The sequence below is a fragment of the Rhinatrema bivittatum genome, chromosome 4 (assembly GCF_901001135.1).
Source record: "Rhinatrema bivittatum chromosome 4, aRhiBiv1.1, whole genome shotgun sequence".
In the NCBI taxonomy this organism is placed as follows: domain Eukaryota; kingdom Metazoa; phylum Chordata; class Amphibia; order Gymnophiona; family Rhinatrematidae; genus Rhinatrema; species Rhinatrema bivittatum.
This window is the reverse complement of record NC_042618.1, coordinates 368555994-368575980: the sequence shown is the minus strand read 5'-3', so window position 1 is coordinate 368575980 and position 19987 is coordinate 368555994. Positions and strand designations below refer to the sequence as shown.

The window sequence follows — 19987 nt, the reverse complement described above, 5'->3', positions numbered from 1 at the left end:
AAGGGTCGGAAGATGTAGAATGTCCATCGATAAAGCCCAAAAAAGGAAATGAGGGAGAGGAAGTGTGGTATGACATGATAGTGTGTATTTGAAAAAAAAAAAGTTCCACAGCAAGCATAAGTGTACAGTTTGACTAATGACTGATCTGTCCATTTCCTCAACATTTAAATAAAAGCTGCATTTAATCTTTTTAAATACAGAGTGGATAGTTTCTTGCTGTTGTGGGTTCAGACCGTCCATACTGGTATTCTGCCCTGGGGCTCTGACCTGGGGAGGCTAATCTCACTGAGGTCTATACTGTGGGCTACCTGAGGGGCTTATCCCATATAAACACACACAATTACTGGGATTATACCTGGGGGCTTGAACCCAGGAGCTAATCCCAGTAATTGTGTGTGTTTATTCAGGATAAGGTAGCATCTAGTATAGACCTCAGTATGATTACCCCCCCACCCCAGGTCAGAGCCCCTGGGCAGAATACCAGTGTGCATGGTCTGAACCCATAACACTAGCATAGCCTCATTACCATATATACTTGCGCAATACAAATACATGTCTCATATAGAACTTTATTTTTACTCATTGCCTAGTAGAGCCAGCTCAGCAGTTGTCCTTTATGTACATTACAGATGACATATTATAAAAAGTTTAATTGCAAGAAATAAAAATGCAATGAATTAATTATTCACAAATGGTTTCTAAGAAAACTGCTTTCTAATAAGCCAGATGTACTAAAAGGTTTTTCCTTTTTGGGGATAAATAATCAAAACTCCCTATATTGTTACAACAAACCCTGTGGGTAGTTTTTACCTGCGGAGTTTGTTCCAATAATCAAAGCAATACTATGCGCACAGTTTTGCTGTGATTGTTGCCCCCCCCCCCCTCAAAAATACCACACAAATTTGCACCTGATTTGAATGTGGGCAATCTTTTAAGGAAAAACAACTTTCATAGTTTTAAATAGAACACCTAGAAGGTCAACGGGTAAAAGTATGCAGATTATTGACATACGCATCTATTTTTACCCATGTAGAGGATGGGCAATATTCAAACAGTTCATTTTTATAGGTGTAACTGTTGACCTACAGAAAGGCCTTTGATTATTGCCGTGTCTATAGGAAAAATTCTTAGTACATAGGTCCCAATAAGTGAAATTGATATACTAGCACAATGGGCTTGTCTTTCTACAGCTTTCTTCTCATTCTGTGTCAATGGTAAAACTCTTGACGAAATTAAAAGCAGGTCAAAGGCTATGTTGTTAAAGGAGAACCATATTCTTTCCTGACATATATGCCGAGAAAGGAAAGCTTCAGAATAATAGCGTAATCAAGTGTCAAAAACTTCAGAAAGATTAAGAAGGATGAGAATAGGAGCCATAAAATCCCCCCAAGAGTCACTTCATATCAGATCAGCAGTTATCAAAATCAACACAAATCCAAAATCTCCCCATCATTACCAAAGGCAAGTCCCTGCTCCTATAATAGCAGAGATCCAAACAAGGCATGAGCTATTGCTCAGTAAGGGTCAAATTTTAAAAGCGTTGCTTGCGCTAAAAGGCCCATATAAACACGTAAAGAAAGTGGATTTTAAAAGTTGCTAATTACTAGGGATGTGCATACGTTTGAGACGAAATAGTAAATATAGACGATATTTCCTATTTTGTCGCGTTTCGGGAGGTCGACGAAATGATAAGAAAACCCACGAAATTTTGTGCAGTTTTCTTATCATTTTTGTGGGGGAGAAAGGGCACATTAAAAAAAACCAAAACAAACCCACCCCAACCCCTCAAATGTAATTAATTGCAACCCCCCCCAAGACTTATCGAAAGTCCCTGGTGGTCCAGTGGGGTCCCGGGAGTGATCTCCCCCTCTTGGGCCGACGGCTAGCACTAATCAAAATGGCGCCGATGGCCCTTTGCCCTTGCCATGTGACGGGCTATCGGTGCTATTGGTCGGCCCCTGTCACATGGTAGGAGCAATGGATGGCCTGTGCCATTTTTTAAGGTGGTGCTGGCCGTCCATTGCTCCTACCATGTGACAGAGGCCGGCCAATGACACCAATAGCCCCTGTCACATGGTAAGGGCAAAGGGCCACCGGCGCCATTTTGTTTACTGGCAGCTGATGGACCGAGAGCAGGAGATCGCTCCCGAGACCCCCGCTGGACCACCAGGGACTTTCGGTACATTTTTGGGGGGTCGGGAGGGTGGGGGTTGTAAGTAGTAAGAGATCTTGGAGTCATGCTAGACTCTAGTCCTCAATGTCTGCTCAATTTCAACAAGTGATTTGAACCAGATTTTTTTAAATCCATATGTTGAAGAGGTTGACACCCCTGTTAGAACCCCCAGACTTTAGACTTGCTGTGCAATCTTTGGTTCTGGCATATTTTAATTATTGCAATTCCCATTTGCTTGGCCTTCCTGATTCAAGAACACACCAATTGCAGCTTTTACAAAATTCAGCAGCCTGTTTGCTATCTGGAAACACAAGATTTGATCATATTACTTCAGTCCTTATGAAATTACATTGGCTGCTATATCTTTAAGAATTAAGTATACAATTCTTATGTTCATTCATAAATTAATTAATCAAGCAAACACCCCATGGCTTGGTGCAGCCTTGAGAATGTGTATCTCCTCACGAACATTACGATCACAGAAAAAAGGGTTGTTGGAAATTCCATCACTAAAACAGCACATATAGGCGAGGTCAGAGATCAAACTTTCCCCATAGGTCGTCCTATTCCATAATATGCCAAAATCACTGAGAGGTGAACTATCAACTAAGTTCAAGAAAAACTTAAAGACCTGGCTATTCCAGAGACATTTTGGGACAATAGCATCTTAGGCAGAGGTTGCGAATAGATGTGACTCGGGCATGATTGAACAGTTGATCTCAATACGGCATTTTGAAATGTTCGTCTTTTTATTTTGTTTTTTTATTGTTTTAGGTTTTATGCCTGTATTTTAAGTTTGTAAACCGCATTGATGTACTATGATTTTGCGGTAAATAAGTGACTGTAAATAAATAAAAACGCAAGTGCGGGCATGATTTAAAATTCAAGCTTAGGTCCACTTGTGTGCCTGTACACAGGTGTATGGGTGCTTGTGTGCTCATTTTAAAATTAGCCTGTTATATTATGCTCATATGATTTGGGTAGAGTTCCAAAATTCTTATCCAAGGGGCTCCAGATTTTCAATTTCTTATAGAATAGTTTTATATACATTTTCTGCTCATCACATATTGGGCTGATCCCTGTCTCCACATAATTGTTTCTGTATCTAGACACTGGTAGAGATATTGGTATAATTTTATCTTAGAGGACTGAGGGATTTTGATGCAGATAAAGCACATCTCTGGGGATTATATGCAAAACATTTTTCTCATAGACATAAAAAAGTCATTTTGTGGGTAAAATGTTATTTAGCTGCAGAAATAGGTACTTTGATTAGTGCATATGTCAACAAGTTGTGTGCTTTTATCCTTATACTTCATAAGCATTCTAGAATGCAGGGTTTGATCAGGAGAGGTAACTGTGCATGGCTTTAGATATTGAAAACTACACAAGTTGTTTTGTCTTGAAAAACATACCTGTTGCGGAGCGCTCGGAGAGCGACCCCACTCCTGGGAGAGGTGTGTGCCCTTGGGCCGCGGCTCGACGCCAGAGAGTCTGAAGAGGTGCCGCGGGAGGCATGGCATGCCCGAGCATGGGTTGGACGGAAGCAAGCTGGGGCGAAGACTGGAAGACAGGCCCTCCTCCAGGCCTGCATGCTTCGGAAGACGCAACAACGCTATGTTGGTCTTGTGAACAGTCCTCCGACCGTTCCCAGCCCTTTCGGACCTGCCGCAGGGTACGGCATGAAGCGGCAGGCCGGATGGAGGCCAGGGCAGCGAAGACTGGAACATGGAAGCAGACGAGACTTAGAGACAAGGTACTGGACGTGCTGACGTAGACTCAGAAGCAAGGTACTGGAAGTGCAGACATGGACTCAGAGACAAGGTATTGGACGTGCTGACGTAGACTCAGAAGCAAGGTACTGGAAGTGTAGACGTGGACTTAGAGACACGATACTGGACGTGCTGACGTAGACTCAGAAGCAAGGTACTGGAAGTGTAGACGTGGACTTAGAGACAAGGTACTGGACGTGCTGACGTAGACTCAGAAGCAAGGTACTGGAAGTGTAGACGTGGAGACAGGAACGAGGTATGATGCATACAGGAGACTCTAGGGTGAGGTACGAGACTGGCAACATGGAGCACCCTACACAGCCCGCCCGTGGGGCTGGTCACGGACCATGACAGAGGTTGCCGCAGGATACCAGGCTTTCAGAGAGTTCAGGAATAGGGTAAGGCTTTCTCACAGATTCAGGAACGAGGTGCATGGCTTGCATCACGAAGCGCCCTACTCAGCCCGCCCATGGGGCTGGTCACGGACCACGACATGGCTTGCCGCGAGGCACCAGGACATCTTGAAGAACAGGAACGAGGTGCTAGCTTTCAGGAGATTCAGGAACAGGGTAAGGCTTTCTCACAGATTCAGGAACGAGGTGCATGGCTTGCATCATGAAGCGCCCTACTCAGCCCGCCCATGGGGCTGGTCACGGACCACGACATGGCTTGCTGCGAGGCATCAGGACATCTTGAAGAACAGGAACGAGGTGCTAGCTTTCAGGAGATTCAGGAACAGGGTAAGGCAGGTAGCTGCACTCCTGGCAGTCTATAGCAGGGTTTGCTGCACACCGGCAGCCTGAAGCAGAGTATGCTGCACACCGGCAGCCGAAGGCAAGGCAAAGGCATCAACTGGACTGGAACACGGGATCGGATTGGAAGACAGGCCAAGGGCAGGAACAGGAACAGGCAAACATCAGGGCTGGTACATCAAGCAGACATCAGGACTGGAACAGCAGGTAAACATCAGACGAGACAAGGAGCTCCAACAGAGAACGAGTAACACTGGACCTTGCTGAAGGCTGGAACTCAAGGCAGCTCCTGGAACGAGGATCTCAGGAGTGACCAACTCCTTGCGAAGGCAACGACAGACTGGAAGCTGGGCCCTTTAGTAGGGCTGATGATGACAACGCCCTGGGAGGAGCCAGCAGGGGGCCACACCTAGCTGGCCCTTGAAGAGGAGTAGAGGGGCGCGCGCCCGCGCCCTAATAAGCTGAAGAGACAGGCTGGAAGCTGATGGCGTCCTCCCGACCATGTGGACAATCCAAGAGAGTCAGGCAGGCCGCGGAGCAGGGCTGCTCTGAAGGTGGAAAGGTGGCAGGCTGCTAGCGGCTCCCAGCCGCGAAGACTGAAGCAGGAAGGCAGGGAACCGGCTGCACAGGGCCGAGGGCCGGCTGAAGGCAGGGCAGCGGGCGGCTGCGGAGTCTGTAGCAACCGGAGACAGAGGCAGGCAGTGGGTGAAGCGGGGTCAGAAGCAAACCGGAGTCAGAGGCTGGCTGCAGGGAGCTGAAGAGACTGCAGGCACCGGCAGGGACGCCCTCCCTGCCGGCTGAAGACCCCAGGAAGCCTGCAGCGCGTCGGGGAACACCGGAGCGGTGGCAGCTGGCCCAGCCGCCCGAAGGAGCTCCCGGTGGCCCGACCCTGCTGTGCCGGGCTGGAGGCAGCCGGGAAGGGACCCGGCGGCGGCGGCAGGCCTGCCGCGAAGAAAACAGCGTCAGCAGCTCGACTGGCCGCGTGGGGTAAGAGCCTGCCCGCGCTCCTCGCGGGCAGGATCGCAACAATACCTCCATAAAAAGCAGGCACAAATTTGTAATCTTTACTCTCAGTGTATTGCTCATTAGGGATGTGCATGGAAGAGAGTTTCAGTTTGCTTCGTTCATTTGGCTCAGTGATTTATTTTGTTCATTTTGGGGCCCAAAAATATATATGATTTTTTTTTTTTTTTGTATATCCAACCAAATAGCCCATAGTTTGTAATTACAAATTCTGAGATTATGTAAGCTGTCAAACAAAATATATTAAAGTCTTGGTATCAATTTACTAGCTGATTAGAATCAATCAAAAAATTGTTTGTATAAATATGTTTGTGGGATGGCCACATTGAAATGTGAGCACGCACTAACGGGGATTTAGTGCGCACTAACAGGAGTTAGTGTGCACTCGCCCCAAAATTTGGGGCGGCCAATAAAGAAGGCCGAACCAAAAGGTTCAGCCGAATCACATCTCTAAGCACCCCAAACGAGGGGCAAAAGGTTCCAACAATTGCATTAAGACTTCAATGCATCAAAAGAGGCGAAAAGGTGAACCAACAGTGGTATAAACACCCATGGCATAGAGTAAGAGGTAAAGCAGCAAGCACTATGGCATCAAATCCCCAAGGCAGAGAACGAAGCGTAAGGAAGCAAGCAAAGTGGCATAAACAGCCCACGGCATAGCGTGAAAGATAAGGCAGCACGCACAGTAGTATATATACCCAAGGTACCATAAGATGAGCAAAATGGTACCAGCAATGATAGGAGTTCTCAAAGGCATCATGAGAGGGCCAGGAGCAGAACAACACAGCAAGAAACTGAACCAGGAGAGAGGTAGGGCAGGAGAAGACAGCTGTGCAACAGTGTCAAGAGTGACAACAACACAGTAAAGTGCTGAGGACCATAATTGTGGGCATTAGTTCACTGTTGCTGTGCATTTATTCCTTCTGCCATGCATATGGAAATTCTAAGAAATCCAACAGAGGGAGGTTTATTTTAATGAAGCCTAACTTTTCCACCAACTCTTGCCCCATGATGTCCTCTGCCATTGAGAGTATCCGTTCGCTAGGCATGCTGATTGGTTGGTAGTAGAAGAATACTGGGCGATCTTGGCAAGGCATGGCCAGACTGCAGCCTTGTGTGCCCTATATGCCAATGGATCTGTGGTCATGTCCTCGATGGGCTCTGTGAGATAGAGTGTGACTGAAATTTGTACGGAGGTCTCCTTTGCTGGAGGAAGATAATCTCCTCTGCTGCCATATTTAAATCCCATCTAAAGACCCACTTTTTTGAAGTTGCTTTTAAATCTTATGCCTGATTGTCAGCTTTTAGTCTTGACTAACTTTTTTTTCTTTAACCAAATCTCTTGTCCTCAATGTTTGCTTTATTAGATTGTAAGCTCTATTGAGCAGGGGCTGTCTTTTTGTATGTTTGTACAGTGCTGTGTAAGTCGTGTAGCGCTATAGAAATGTTAAGTAATAGTAGTAGTAACTTTTATAGCTATAGCCTGTGTAAGGAAAGCTCTTGGAGGCCATTGGGGGGGGGGGGAGGGAGGGTGATATAAAGGTGGGGGAGGAAGTGGTGTGGCTCATGCTGACAGTAGTGTGTGTGTGTGTGGGGGGGGGGGGGTTACCCACTGTCCCTCTTCCTGTGGCACAACCATTCCTGCACCCTAGCCACCTGCATTTCCTTCTAGTGAATTAGACTGTTGGACCAGAGGGCAATACTCCTTCACCCATGGGTGACACAGTGTGGCTAGCATGTAAGTATCCTTCTCAGTAAGGGGATTGAGCTTATGTTGCACCTGCTGCTGCAAGATGTCCAAGAACAGCAAACTCTCCTGCGCCAGACCCTGTTCCTACCAGAAACCCTCTAACTTTTCCTGGATGTTGACTATGAGACTGACCTCACCTAGGGTGGCTCTTGTGGAACTGAGATCCACCATGGCATCCTTGAAGGGCTTCAGGACTCTTATTATCTGCATCATGTTGTGAAGTGGGTGATATGCTGAATTATGAATTGAACCTGAAACATTCAATTGCATGTTCTGAGCTATAAAAATGGATGAAAAACACTAGACATAGAATACAGAAAAACTGAACTGTTACTGTGATCCTTCCTCCATCTAATGACTGAGGCAAGATTGAACAAAAGAAATGATGAGTGGCATCATCTACCTGATAACAGAAGCTCTAACAAATAGTACCAGCCCTGAGATCAGTACCAATATTTCAGTATTGAGTGTATAGCAAAATGGTGCCATGTCAGGGCCAAGCAGTGCCATTATAGTTTATGGCTGTTTGTTTATATGGCCATATAACAAAATGGCGCCAGCCTCAGGCCCAGCCAGTGATATTGTGCTGTAGAGAAGGGCAGAGGCAACTGAGGATTGCCTCCCATAGAAGGGATAAGTTGGGACCAGGAATGCCCCATTTCAACTCCAGGGTGGCAGGGAGGGTCAGTGGAGGCTCTATTTTTTTTAAACAAATCAAAAATATTTGAGAATTTATGGATATTTTTTGGGGTAACCTGCACTAAAGAACCTCCCCAGCATGTAATGAACTCTGTGAAGAAATGAATATTGTATCAACCTCCATTTTGAATTTGTTGTTATTACTTTAGCTGATGGCAAAATAAACAGCCAGACAGAGGCAAGGGCCCCCATATCTGTCTGCCAATGTTTCCTCCAAGGAGAGACTACTTGTGTGCACATTTTTTTTCATGTGAGCACCAATTTTTTTAAATCAACAATTTTTGAGCACCAGTATTAATGTTGCATTTCTGTACATAGCACAAAGAAAAATGTATGTGAGTGACCATGTCTAAAACCTGTGAGCAACGCTCCGAAATGTATGAGCGATTGTTCACACAATCAGCTTAGAGGGAACACTGCTGTCTATCATCTCTTTTCATTTCATCTCTGTATTAACCCTCTTGTTTCTGCTTCTGCTCTATGTACTCAAATTTTATATATTTTTAAACTGTGCCTACACGTCTCTATGTATTTCATAGCTATTGTTTCAATTCCCAGTTTGGTTGATGAATTTTCCGAAATTAAATAAGCATGCAACATATAACATTACACAGAAATCTTGATATTTTCATGAAATAATTCAAGTTCTTTTCATTTGAAGATGGAAAAGTTGTGTCTATAAATCATATTACTATTTCAGGATTCAGTTTCACAGAGATACTGCTGGAATCAGTGACGTGCTAGGCATAATCAGACTTAAGCAATAGCTTAGGGCTCTGAGCAGCTGAAAGAGTCCCCTGGACTCACTTATTATCATTATTTTCCCCATGGACATCCACTCCTTTCTCCTCCCCCTCCACCTCCTCCTTCCCTTCCTCCTCCACTTAGGGATGTCAATGGGCTAGAACTGCCTCTGGGTGGAATGGAACAACTTCCTTAACCTCATACTGTGCGTTGATAGCAGGAAAAGATCTAATTGAGCCTCCCCAAATGGGATTTAGATGACAGCTTTACAAAACACAGACGATGATAAGCCTGGATAGAGACTGTTTCTAGCAGATCTCAGAGCACTGAACTCAAAAACAGGAAATCACTGAGAAGTGATAAGATCTCTCCATAATACGCCATAGTGAAAGAGATGCAGGAATGGAAAGCAATAGAACAGTCCAGATTTAACTTTCTCTCAGATAAGCTGAAAATGCAATCTATTGGAACTCCTAATATATTTAGCAAATGCTTTGAAAACCTAGTTGGAATGCATTTCAAATCTCATGTAAGGTGGTTGCCATGTTATGTTAGTTGAGTGGCGAGAACCTCTAGCAGAGGGACCTGTTTATGAAGCTGCAGTGCTTTCTAGGGATGTGAATGGTTTTAGGACGATTAAAATTATGGTCCGATAATTTTAATATCGTCTTAAACCGTTATGGAACACAATACAATAGAGATTCTAACGATTTATCGTTATAAATCGTTAGAATCGTGAGCCGGCACACTAAAACCCCCTAAAACCCACCCCCGACCCTTTAAATTAAATCCCTCACCCTCCCGAACCCCCCCCAAATGAGTTAAATAACCTGCGGGTCCAGCGGCGGTCCGGAACGGCAGCAGTCCGGAATGGGCTCCTGCTCCTGAATCTTGTTGTCTTCAGCCGGCGCCATTTTCCAAAATGGCGCCGAAAAATGGCGGCGGCCATAGACGAACACGATTGGACGGCAGGAGGTCCTTCCGGACCCCCGCTGGACTTTTGGCAAGTCTCGTGGGGGTCAGGAGGCCCCCCACAAGCTGGCCAAAAGTTCCTGGAGGTCCAGCGGGGGTCAGGGAGCGATTTCCCGCCGCGAATCGTTTTCGTACGGAAAATGGCGCCGGCAGGAGATCGACTGCAGGAGGTCGTTCAGCGAGGCGCCGGAACCCTCGCTGAACGACCTCCTGCAGTCAATCTCCTGCCGGCGCCATTTTCCGTACGAAAACGATTCGCGGCGGGAAATCGCTCCCTGACCCCCGCTGGACCTCCAGGAACTTTTGGCCAGCTTGTGGGGGGCCTCCTGACCCCCACGAGACTTGCCAAAAGTCCAGCGGGGGTCCGGAAGGACCTCCTGCCGTCCAATCGTGTTCGTCTATGGCCGCCGCCATTTTTCGGCGCCATTTTGGAAAATGGCGCCGGCTGAAGACAACAAGATTCAGGAGCAGGAGCCCGTTCCGGACCGCTGCCGTTCCGGACCGCCGCTGGACCCGCAGGTTATTTAACTCAATTGGGGGGGGTTCGGGAGGGTGGGGGATTTAATTTAAAGGGTCGGGGGTGGGTTTTAGGGGGTTTTAATGTGCCGGTTTTGCGATTTTTAGATTTTTAGATTTTTCACGATTTTTCACGATATTTTACCCCCCCAAACGGCAACAATACGATTCCCTCCCCCTCCCAGCCGAAATCGATCGTTAAGACGATCGAGGACACGATTCACATCCCTAGCTTTCATATGCCAGAGTGGTCCTCGACACTGGCAATTTTGGGGGAGTTCCCAAGCCCCAGAAACTATTTTGAGGGGCCCTGGGTCCTGGAAGTTGTTTTGGAGGGAGGCTTTGAGGAGCCCTGGGAAGCCCTCAGGAAGGCCCTAGAGAGGTCTGGACTGGACACAAAGTTTTTGGGTTTTTTTTTTTTTGTTTTTTTTTATTGAACCATCATTACTTTCAAGCCAGAAGGAAAGGAAAACCAAATGTCTTTTCCTTTTGTTTTTTAAAATGAAATAAAATAGGTAATGTTGCTGAAATTTTCAATTTCATTTCAAATGAAAGCACATTCCTACTACTTGTGCTGGTGGCCTGGGGAAGGAAAAAATGCACACAGTGTATCTGAAAATTAAATGTCCTGTGTGCATTGTGTTCTTTCCTGATCTAAACATGCTCACAGAACATCTTTTAACGGGCCTGTAGGTGCACGGGCTATTTAACCTGCATATGTTTTTAACTGCATTTGAGGAGGGCATTAACAAGCAGTCCATTTTACCTGGGTACATAACTTTGAAACTTCTCTTTAGATAACCAGAGGATAAAGAGAATGCTTGGGTAGCAGAAAAACTTATAAGTACCCTTATCTTTTTCAGAGCACTTCTGGACATAGGCAATGCAATGGTGGTAAGTATTCAGGTACAATAAGTCTCTGCCCCAAATTACTTACAATCTAAGATGGCAACTTACAATCTAAGATACGCCAACGTGTGCGTTGGTGTCACCCAGATACGTGACCATTTTATAACCTATGTGCATATATTTGTGCATGTTATAAAATGGCCTGTCCACACAACATGTGCATCCGATTTTAAGTGGGCGTGTGCATGGGAGCACAGATCCTGCTTCTACCACGTAAGTCGGGGGAATTTAAAAGGGGCACATGCACACGCCATTGCCAGTTTAATCAGTTAGTCCACCAGTTCACCCAGTTAACAGCTAGGTCCTCCTAACACCCCTAGTTTAATATCCTCTCTCATCCCCAGTTACCCCAGACCCTTAAATCACCTATTATGACTAGTTTTTTGGTTTTTTTAACTTACACCTCCTCCATATTGGAAGTAAACTTAAGCACCACTGGACCTGGGCACATGCCAAGGTTCTTTGTTTACATGCACATCTCTTGGCCACGCTCTGAAATGCCCATGTCCCACCCAGACTACGGCCACACCGTACCCCTTTATAAAAACGTTTGAGATGTGTGCGCTGTGTGAGACATGCGTGCATCTGTGCAGCTTTTAAAATTTGGTGGGTTCATGCGAGCCTGACTTGTGTGCGTATCTCTCGATTTTGGCGCACGCTGGACTTTTAAACTTCACCTCTAAGTGGGTATCTGAGGAAATGGGAAATAAGTAGAGACCTTCGTTTTCGGTTTTTATTATATTTTTTCCAGGAATTTATCAGTATTTATTATACTGAACAAAAGTGGGATAATTTTAGTGAAAAAAATTATCATTTTTTTTTCACTGATTTTTTTTTTTTCAGTTTTTCATCATTAAAATAAACACTGATAAATTCCAAGAAAAATAAAATAAAAACAAAGGTCCCTAGAGATAAGCGACTTACCCAAGGAAGCAAAGACCTTCAGTGGGAGAAGCAGGATTTGAATGCTGGTTTCTCTACTGCTAGCCTATTTCCCTAACCAGTAGGCTACTTTTCCTCTGAAAAAGTTGCCTTAATTCTTTGCTTTGGTCTTTACTGCAGTAAATGGTGCTAGATACCTACACTGGCACCATTCTTTGAGGCCGATGCAATAAAGGCATGAAGAAAGCGGGAGCTGAACAGTCAGCGCCCACCCTCTTAACGCATGCATAATGCCCCAAAAGGGGGGTGCGCCATGCAATATTTAAATTAGGGGGTCACGCTACGAAGGAGGCGCTAGGGTCGCTTGTGCGACCTTAGTGCCTCCTTCCTAGCACGCGACCCGCCATGGCTGCCTGTCTGCCAGTAATGAAAACGGCTCCCGAGTTTTTTGGCGGCCATTTTCACTACTGGCAGACTGCCTAGTTATGAAGACCGACGCCGGTAGACTCTGCCTTGGTTTTCATAACCTTCCTGTCTGCCAGTAATGAAAATGGCCCCCGAGTTTATCAGCGACTATTTTCATTACTGGCAGATGGCCACTTATGAAAACCGACACCGAGTTTACCGGCGGCGGTCTTCATAACTCGGCGGTCTGCTGAGTTTTGTTTTTTTTTTACTTTAAAAAAGAAGTACAGAAAAGCAGTTTTTTCTGCTTTTCTATACTTATTTTCAATATGCTCAGCTATTAACGCCTGCTCCAGGCAGGTGTTAATATCTGAGCGATAAATGTGCATCTGAGACACACATTTATCTTTTTGCATTGGGAGCAAATGAGTAATAGGCTCATTCACATGCATTTGCTTGTGATGAGCGCTATCTCATTCACTCCATGTTAGATGTGCGTTAAATAGACGCTAATCCCCTTATTGCATTAGGGGATTGATTGGCGACTATTTTACCCGGGTCTATCTGCTCATTAAGAGTGCACTCGGCATATTGCATCTGCCCCTTTGGAAGAGATGATGTAGAGGAAATAAAGCAAATCACTGACAGGTCTATCCAGTAAAGTGCGGCCGCGTTTACCCCGCTCCTAACCCGCGTTCTACTCACTTTCCGGCCGCGTTAGCCCTTCCTGCGATCCACAACCCCCTTTAACCTACCCTTACCGCGTCCTAAAATCCCTGGGCAACCCCTTCCGCACGCGGCATGTATATTGCATGCAAACGAGCGAATTAGCTATTCCCTAGCATCCAGTAACCCGCGCCCCGACTATCGCTATTTTACCCTGCCGTTTTGCCGCGCGTTTAACCTGCTAACGTACCGCCTACCCTTACCCCTGCGTTAGAGGCAGGGGTAAGGGTAGGCGGCAAGCTTTCCCCCAGCCCCCGCTCACCTGCCCTGGCCGCGTCCATGGATGCTGGTCTCCGGGGCAGCCCCAGTCCTCTCCCCTCCTCCCGAAGCAAAAAAAAAGCGAAAAAAAAAATTGCAAGAGAGAGAGGGGAGAGGACGGGCAATCCTACGCTCAGCGACTTACTTTTGCAGCTCCCCTCCGGACATCGTGGCTTCCCCCGTGCCAGTCCCCTCTCCCCTCCTCCCGAAGCAGGGCGCGAAAAGCAGCCTTGCTCCGGGAGGAGGGAAGAAGGGACTGGCAGTGTAAAGCGGCGAAGCGACTTACTTTTTGCAGCCCCTCCGGACATCGGACGACCTCTCCTGCCTCCAGCTGCTCATGAAGATGGACGCCTGCACGGCCGCTGAAGACGTGACGTCACGACGTTTGGCGTCACGGCATGTGACGTCACGTCTTCAGCGGCCGTGCAGGCGTCCATCTTCGCGAGCAGCTGGAGGCAGGAGAGGTCGTCCGATGTCCGGAGGGGCTGCAAAAAGTAAGTCACTTCGCCGCTTCACACTGCCAGTCCCTTCTTCCCTCCTCCCGGAGCAAGGCTGCTTTTCGTGCCCTCCTTCGGGAGGAGGGGAGAGGGAGACTGGCAATCCCGACTTCCTGGTATCTGTCATTTCAAATGACATTTGAAATGACAGATACCAGCGTGGCCATGAAGCGTTAGGCCCGCACACCCAGGATACTGTATAGGCGCTCTATCCAGTAAAATGGGTTGCGCGGGCCTAACGCTTCACGGACGCTTCTTAGACGCAGCTTGCATTTGCAAGCTATTTACATACAGGATCAAGCGGTAGGTGAGCTGCACTGTGCGTGCGGCAACCGCGGGTGCGCCGGGCACTAACGCAGCTCTTCCTACCGCTCGTTACTGGATAGACCTGTGAGTCTGGAAGAAATGCAAGAACAAATTGATAAACTAAATAGTAGCAAATCGCCAGAACCTGATGGTATTCAACCCAGATTTCTGAAAGAACGCAACTATGAACTTTATAATGTATCATTTAAATCTACCACTGTTCTTGAAGACTGGAGGGTAGCCAATATAATGCCATTTTTTTTAAACGGGCACCAGGGATAATTCAGGATACTGCAAGCCAGTGAACCGGATGTTGGTGACAAGTAAAACAGTGGAAGCTCTTGTTAAGAACAAAATTACTGTACATAATGGATAAGTGTGACTGAATAGAAAGAGCATAAATTTAGCAAAGGGAAGTCATGCATTATCAAGATAGATTTCTTTGTAGATGTATGTAAGCATGTGAATAAGGATGAGCTGGTCAATATAGTATATCTGAATGTTCAGAAGGCTTTTCCTCATGAAATACTTTTCAGAAAATTAAAAAGTCATGGGTTAGGATTATATGCCCTATTGTGGATCTTAACTGATTAAAGGCTAGCAAACAAAAGTAGGACTTAATGGTCAGTTTTCCCAGAGGAGAATGGAAAATAGCAGAGTGCCCCATGGATCTGCTCTGGAATCAGTGTTTGAGTGTGTTATTTCAGATGATAATTTATTTTCTTTTTTAACAAGCTGTTGTACATTGCTTTGGGCAGATTCATAAATTATTCAGTTTAATTAAATTAAACTTATTCATTAATGATCTGGAAAAGGAAGCAATGAATAAGGTGATCAAATCTGCAGATGACACAAACTTACTCAAAGTAGTTAAATACAAGCAGATTGTGAGGTATGGCAGATAACATTTAATATGGATAAGTGCAAGCAATATCCCTGGTGGAAAATAATCCTAAATATATGTACATAATGTTATATTCCATATTAGGAATTGCCACTCAGGAAAAGGACCATGGAGTCATCATGAAGAATACTGAATTCCTTGGTTCAGTGTGCACCAATGGTTAAGAAAAGCAAATAGATATTAGGAATTATTCAGAAAGGAATAAAGAATAAAACTGAAAATAAGCTCTGTATAATTTTATATTGCAATTTCTTTTTGATGTTTATTTTTCATGGGGTTGTAGTATTGGAATCTACATTTTATGGGCTTGAACTTGGGGGTTACAAGTAATGATGAGGTCTATATTCATTCAGCCACTAGTGAGGCTCTGCTAGTTATCCAGATAAACGTATCTGGATAACTAGTGCTGTATATTCAATATACCCGGCTTTCTTAAACTTAGCAGGATAAGTTTATCCAGTTAACTTTAGGACAGCCCTGTTGCCCAACCAGATAAATTAACAGGCTATAAATAGATAACTAATCCGGCTAACTCCACTCTTCCCCGTTATGCCCATCCCCCGCCTTAACTTGTCTGGCTAAATTCTTAGCCGGATAAGTTACTTATCCAGGTAAGTGGAGCCTGCTGATCATAGCTAGATATTCAGCAGCACCACTTAGCCAGCTAAACATTTAAGGGTTGATTTTAAAAAGTCCCTGTGTATGTCCATGTGCACACTGATTTTATAACATGCGCATGATATAAAATCCGAGGGCCGTGTGCATATGAGCACCAGATTTTAAAATCCGCATGTGCGGGTGACTCGCTTGCACGGGGGGAGGGAATTTTGTAATCTACACGTGGCGACATGATCGGGCTTTTGCCCATTTCCCTCCAAGTCCGCTCCAATTAAGGAGTGAACTTTCCTTTACCCCTATCTACTCTTCTTCCCTTTTCCCTTCTCCCCCTCAACCCCTATACTAATGCTAACTAGGCTTTTTTTTTTGTTTTGTAACTTACCTGTTCCTTTGGAGCAGAAATAAATTATTGTGTGCCAGCTGGCTGCCGGAGCGTGCTTCCCCGGGACAGGACCTAATGGCCGCTGTCCTGGTCAGCCCCCACCCCACCCCTCCTCACCCAGACCACACCGCCAGCCCACCCCTTTTTCAGGGCCTGGCACTTCTGTGTGTAACAGTAGTTACGCGCGTGGCTGGGACCTTTAGAAAATGCCTGCACGGCAGGCCCCTGCTACACGTGTAACCACCGGTATTTGTGCATGTGGGTCTTTGAAAATTTGCTTGTTATTTATTTATTTAAAAACTTATATTCTGCATGTATCTAAGTGTTCATGGTTGATAACAACTTATAGTACACCTTCATAATGATATAATCAGTCAAACATGAATTATACAAGTCAAGATTAAAAACATAAAAATACAGTAAAAATTAACTAAACAGACATTAAATAAATGTGCATAAAAAAATCCAATAGAACAAAATAGACCTGATTGCTGTGATATAACCATAAAAAACACCTTAAAAACTAAAAAAAAATTGAGTATTTATTCGACTAACTGCCATTTTGAATATGGGCCTCTCAGTTCTTTTTCTTCTTATTTGGTTTGCTATTAGGTGAAATTATTCTTTTGGTAGCTCCTAAAATATCTTCTCAAGGTGTTCCTTGCTGTATTCTTTGGGGTAGATTTTAAAAAACTGCGCGCGAGCGCTACCCAGCACACACACATGCACGCGCGATTTTATAACATGCGTGTGTGTTATAAAATGCCAGGTCTGCGCACGCAAGGGGCAGAAGATATATGCAGTCACGTGCAGCAACGCATCGGGGCCTTCCCCAGGTCCCTCCCAGTCCACTCCAGTTAAGGAGCGGATTGGGAGGGAACTTCCCAAGCCCCTAGCCTGACCTCCCTTCCCCTTCCCCTTCCCCCTATCCTGCCCTCCCCCTATCCCTATCCTAAATCCCCCCAAAATCTTTATCTTACCTTTTGATCCTGCTTCTGAGCAGGAGCAAGTTGTGCGCACCAGCACCCGATCCCCCGGCACAGCAGCAAATGGCCGCTGTGCCGGGCACCTCTAGCCACCCACTGGACCGCCCCTTTCACTAACCCTGGGACTTACATGCGTGGCCGGGCCCTTTGAAAATTGGCCCGGCACGCATAAGGCTCGGCCGTGCGTGTAAATGAATGAAAATCCGGCCCTTAAATAAAGAACAAAAAAATAAAAAATGTACATTTCAACTACAACTTGGGTACTGTGTGAAATTCTGGTTGCTCCATTTCTAAAGAGATCTAGCAGAATTAGAAAAGGTGAAGAAAAGGGTAACAACAATGATAAAAGGGGATTTAACAGCTCCCTTATAAAAAAGGTTAAAACAGGTTAGGGCTCTTCAACTTACCTTGGAGAAGAGACATCTGAGAAGGGATATGACAGCAGAGGTTTATAAAATCTAGGGATGTGCTTCAATTTGAAACAAAATGGGACATTTCAACAAAATTTCTTGTTTCATTTTGTTTTTGTTTTTTGTTTTACTTTTTATTTTATGCAAAACCAGACAACATACAAAGCCACTGAAAGATTACAGTGCAGCGATCCATGACAAAACGAAAAAGATATAAAGTATAACAACATTCACAGCATTCCATCCCCACTACATCTGGAATTGTAAAATGTCCAGAACGGATCCCAGATCTTGTCATATAAGACAACCTATATGTTACGAGATAATATTAATTTCTTAATTAAGGCCACAGAGTGAACCTGAGTTCTCCAGTTTTCCAGTGTAGGCCCAGATTTCCATTTCAAGGCCATCGAAAAGCGGACAGCATGAAGTAACTGATGTAGTAACGTTTTCTGAAACTTGCTCAGCGATTGAGCCCCCCACACAATCCAAGAAGACAAAGCCCTGGAGTAAAAGACAGAGAAGAATGAAACAAAACAAAAACAAACTAAATTTTGGTCAATTTTTATTTCATTTTCAAACAAGAAAAGGCTGTAGTATCCTATCCATCTGTGAAGCTTCCTTCCCTTGCCGCAGAAATCATAGTTCTTAAACATAAAGACCTGCCAGGCCTTTTTTCCACCTCCTTACCCTCTAGATTCCCCGCCCTTAGCTTCCCACAATTCCCGCCAATGCTCTGCTCAAAGTGAGGCCCCAGACCCTGAGGCCAGCACCATTTTGTTTTTCAGAGGTATTTCTGCACTTCGCTACAGAGGTACCGCCATGCAACAAAATGATGTTGGCCTCGGGGTCTGCCGGCTCCAGTTTGAAAAGAGCATCGATGAGCTAGGAGCATCTGGGAATCGCTCTTGTCACATGAAAATGCTTGCTTACCTTTGAGGTTAAGCTGGGAGGGGAGGGTGTAGAGAGGAAGGGGAAAAGGTCTGCTGGGATTTTTTTTTTTTTTTTGAAAAGTGATTTTTGCAGCAGGGGAAGGGACCCTGGGAATGGATGTTAGTGCTTTAAAAAATTGATAAGAAACAAAATTAAAAAAAACAAAAAACAGGTCACTCCCACCAGCACCACCAATGAAACAAAATGGAAAAAAGAAACCCCTAATAACATCATGAGTGGAATAGAACAAGTGAATGAGGAACAGTTATTTACCTTGGTTGGTACAAGATTTAAAACAAATTTAAGAAAGATTTTTTTCAGTCAGTGCACAATTAAGCTATAGAATTTGTTGCTAGAGGATGTGGGCAAGGCATAGCTGGATTTACAAAAAAAGGTTTGGAAAGGTCCCTGGAGAAAATTAACAGTTATTAGCCAGGTAGACTTGGGCAACAACAACTCTTACTTCTAGGCATGAGCAACATGGAATGGCTCTCAGATTAGGATCTTCTAGGTACTTTCCAAGTGGCCCAGATCAGCCACTGTGGAAGTTTGGATGTTGGGTTTGATGAATCATTGGTCTACTGCTACTACTACTACTACTACTTCTACTTCCATTTATCACTTCTATAGCGCTTCTCAACCTACGCAGCACTTTACAAAATCATGAGACCCAGTCCCCTCTCAGTAGAGCTTACAATCTAATTGAGACTGACACTCCTTCTGTTCTTATGTGAAAAGGTATCACCTGCAACATGTTTGACCATTAGTTCCATGCACATTCATGTAAGGGGAAGTTAACTGAAGGCTGTATGGGCCATGTACGTGCACAGGCACAATGCTTGATCTGAAACTTAACCACTCCACCACTCACAGTGATATTCAACTTAAATAAATCAAACTGGACACAAATGACCCATCACCGCTTACAGCTCAAAAAATATTCTTTTTCTTATAAAGACTTCTTCAACCGTTCTTATTCCCCACCGGGTAGTCTAATATTTTATATCATTCATTTTTTTCATCTTTTCCAGAGCACCTTAATAAAAAAAATTTTTCAAAAATTTTTTTGAAAAAAAATCTGTTGAAATTTCACAGTCATCATGTTCGGAGTTTTAAAATGGGCTTGCCGGTCCGTTGTAGAGGAATTTGCTCTAGTACATTAGAATTTGAAAAACAGGCTAAGTTATTAAAGGAAAGATTTTCAGCCAAAGGATATTCTCATAAAGCAATACAACATGCATATAAATGGGATAAATACAGTGACTGTTGCATCCGTCTGTCTTCGACGGCTTCGCCCCGCTACCTCTCTCTACTTTCGGCTCCTCCCGCTCATGTTGGATTGATGGCTGCCGCGGCGTCTGCTTGCCATT

General features: G+C 44.9%; 1 long non-coding RNA gene across 1 annotated transcript in view; it reads right to left on the bottom strand.

The window, feature by feature from the left end:
- Positions 1-17824: 17824 nt before the first annotated feature.
- LOC115091033 overlaps positions 17825-19987 on the bottom strand; it is a 103076-nt gene continuing 100913 nt past the window's right edge. Inside the window, exon 3 of the long non-coding RNA XR_003856584.1 lies at positions 17825-18188. This is a non-coding gene — a long non-coding RNA (uncharacterized LOC115091033). The remainder of the gene's footprint in view (positions 18189-19987) is intronic.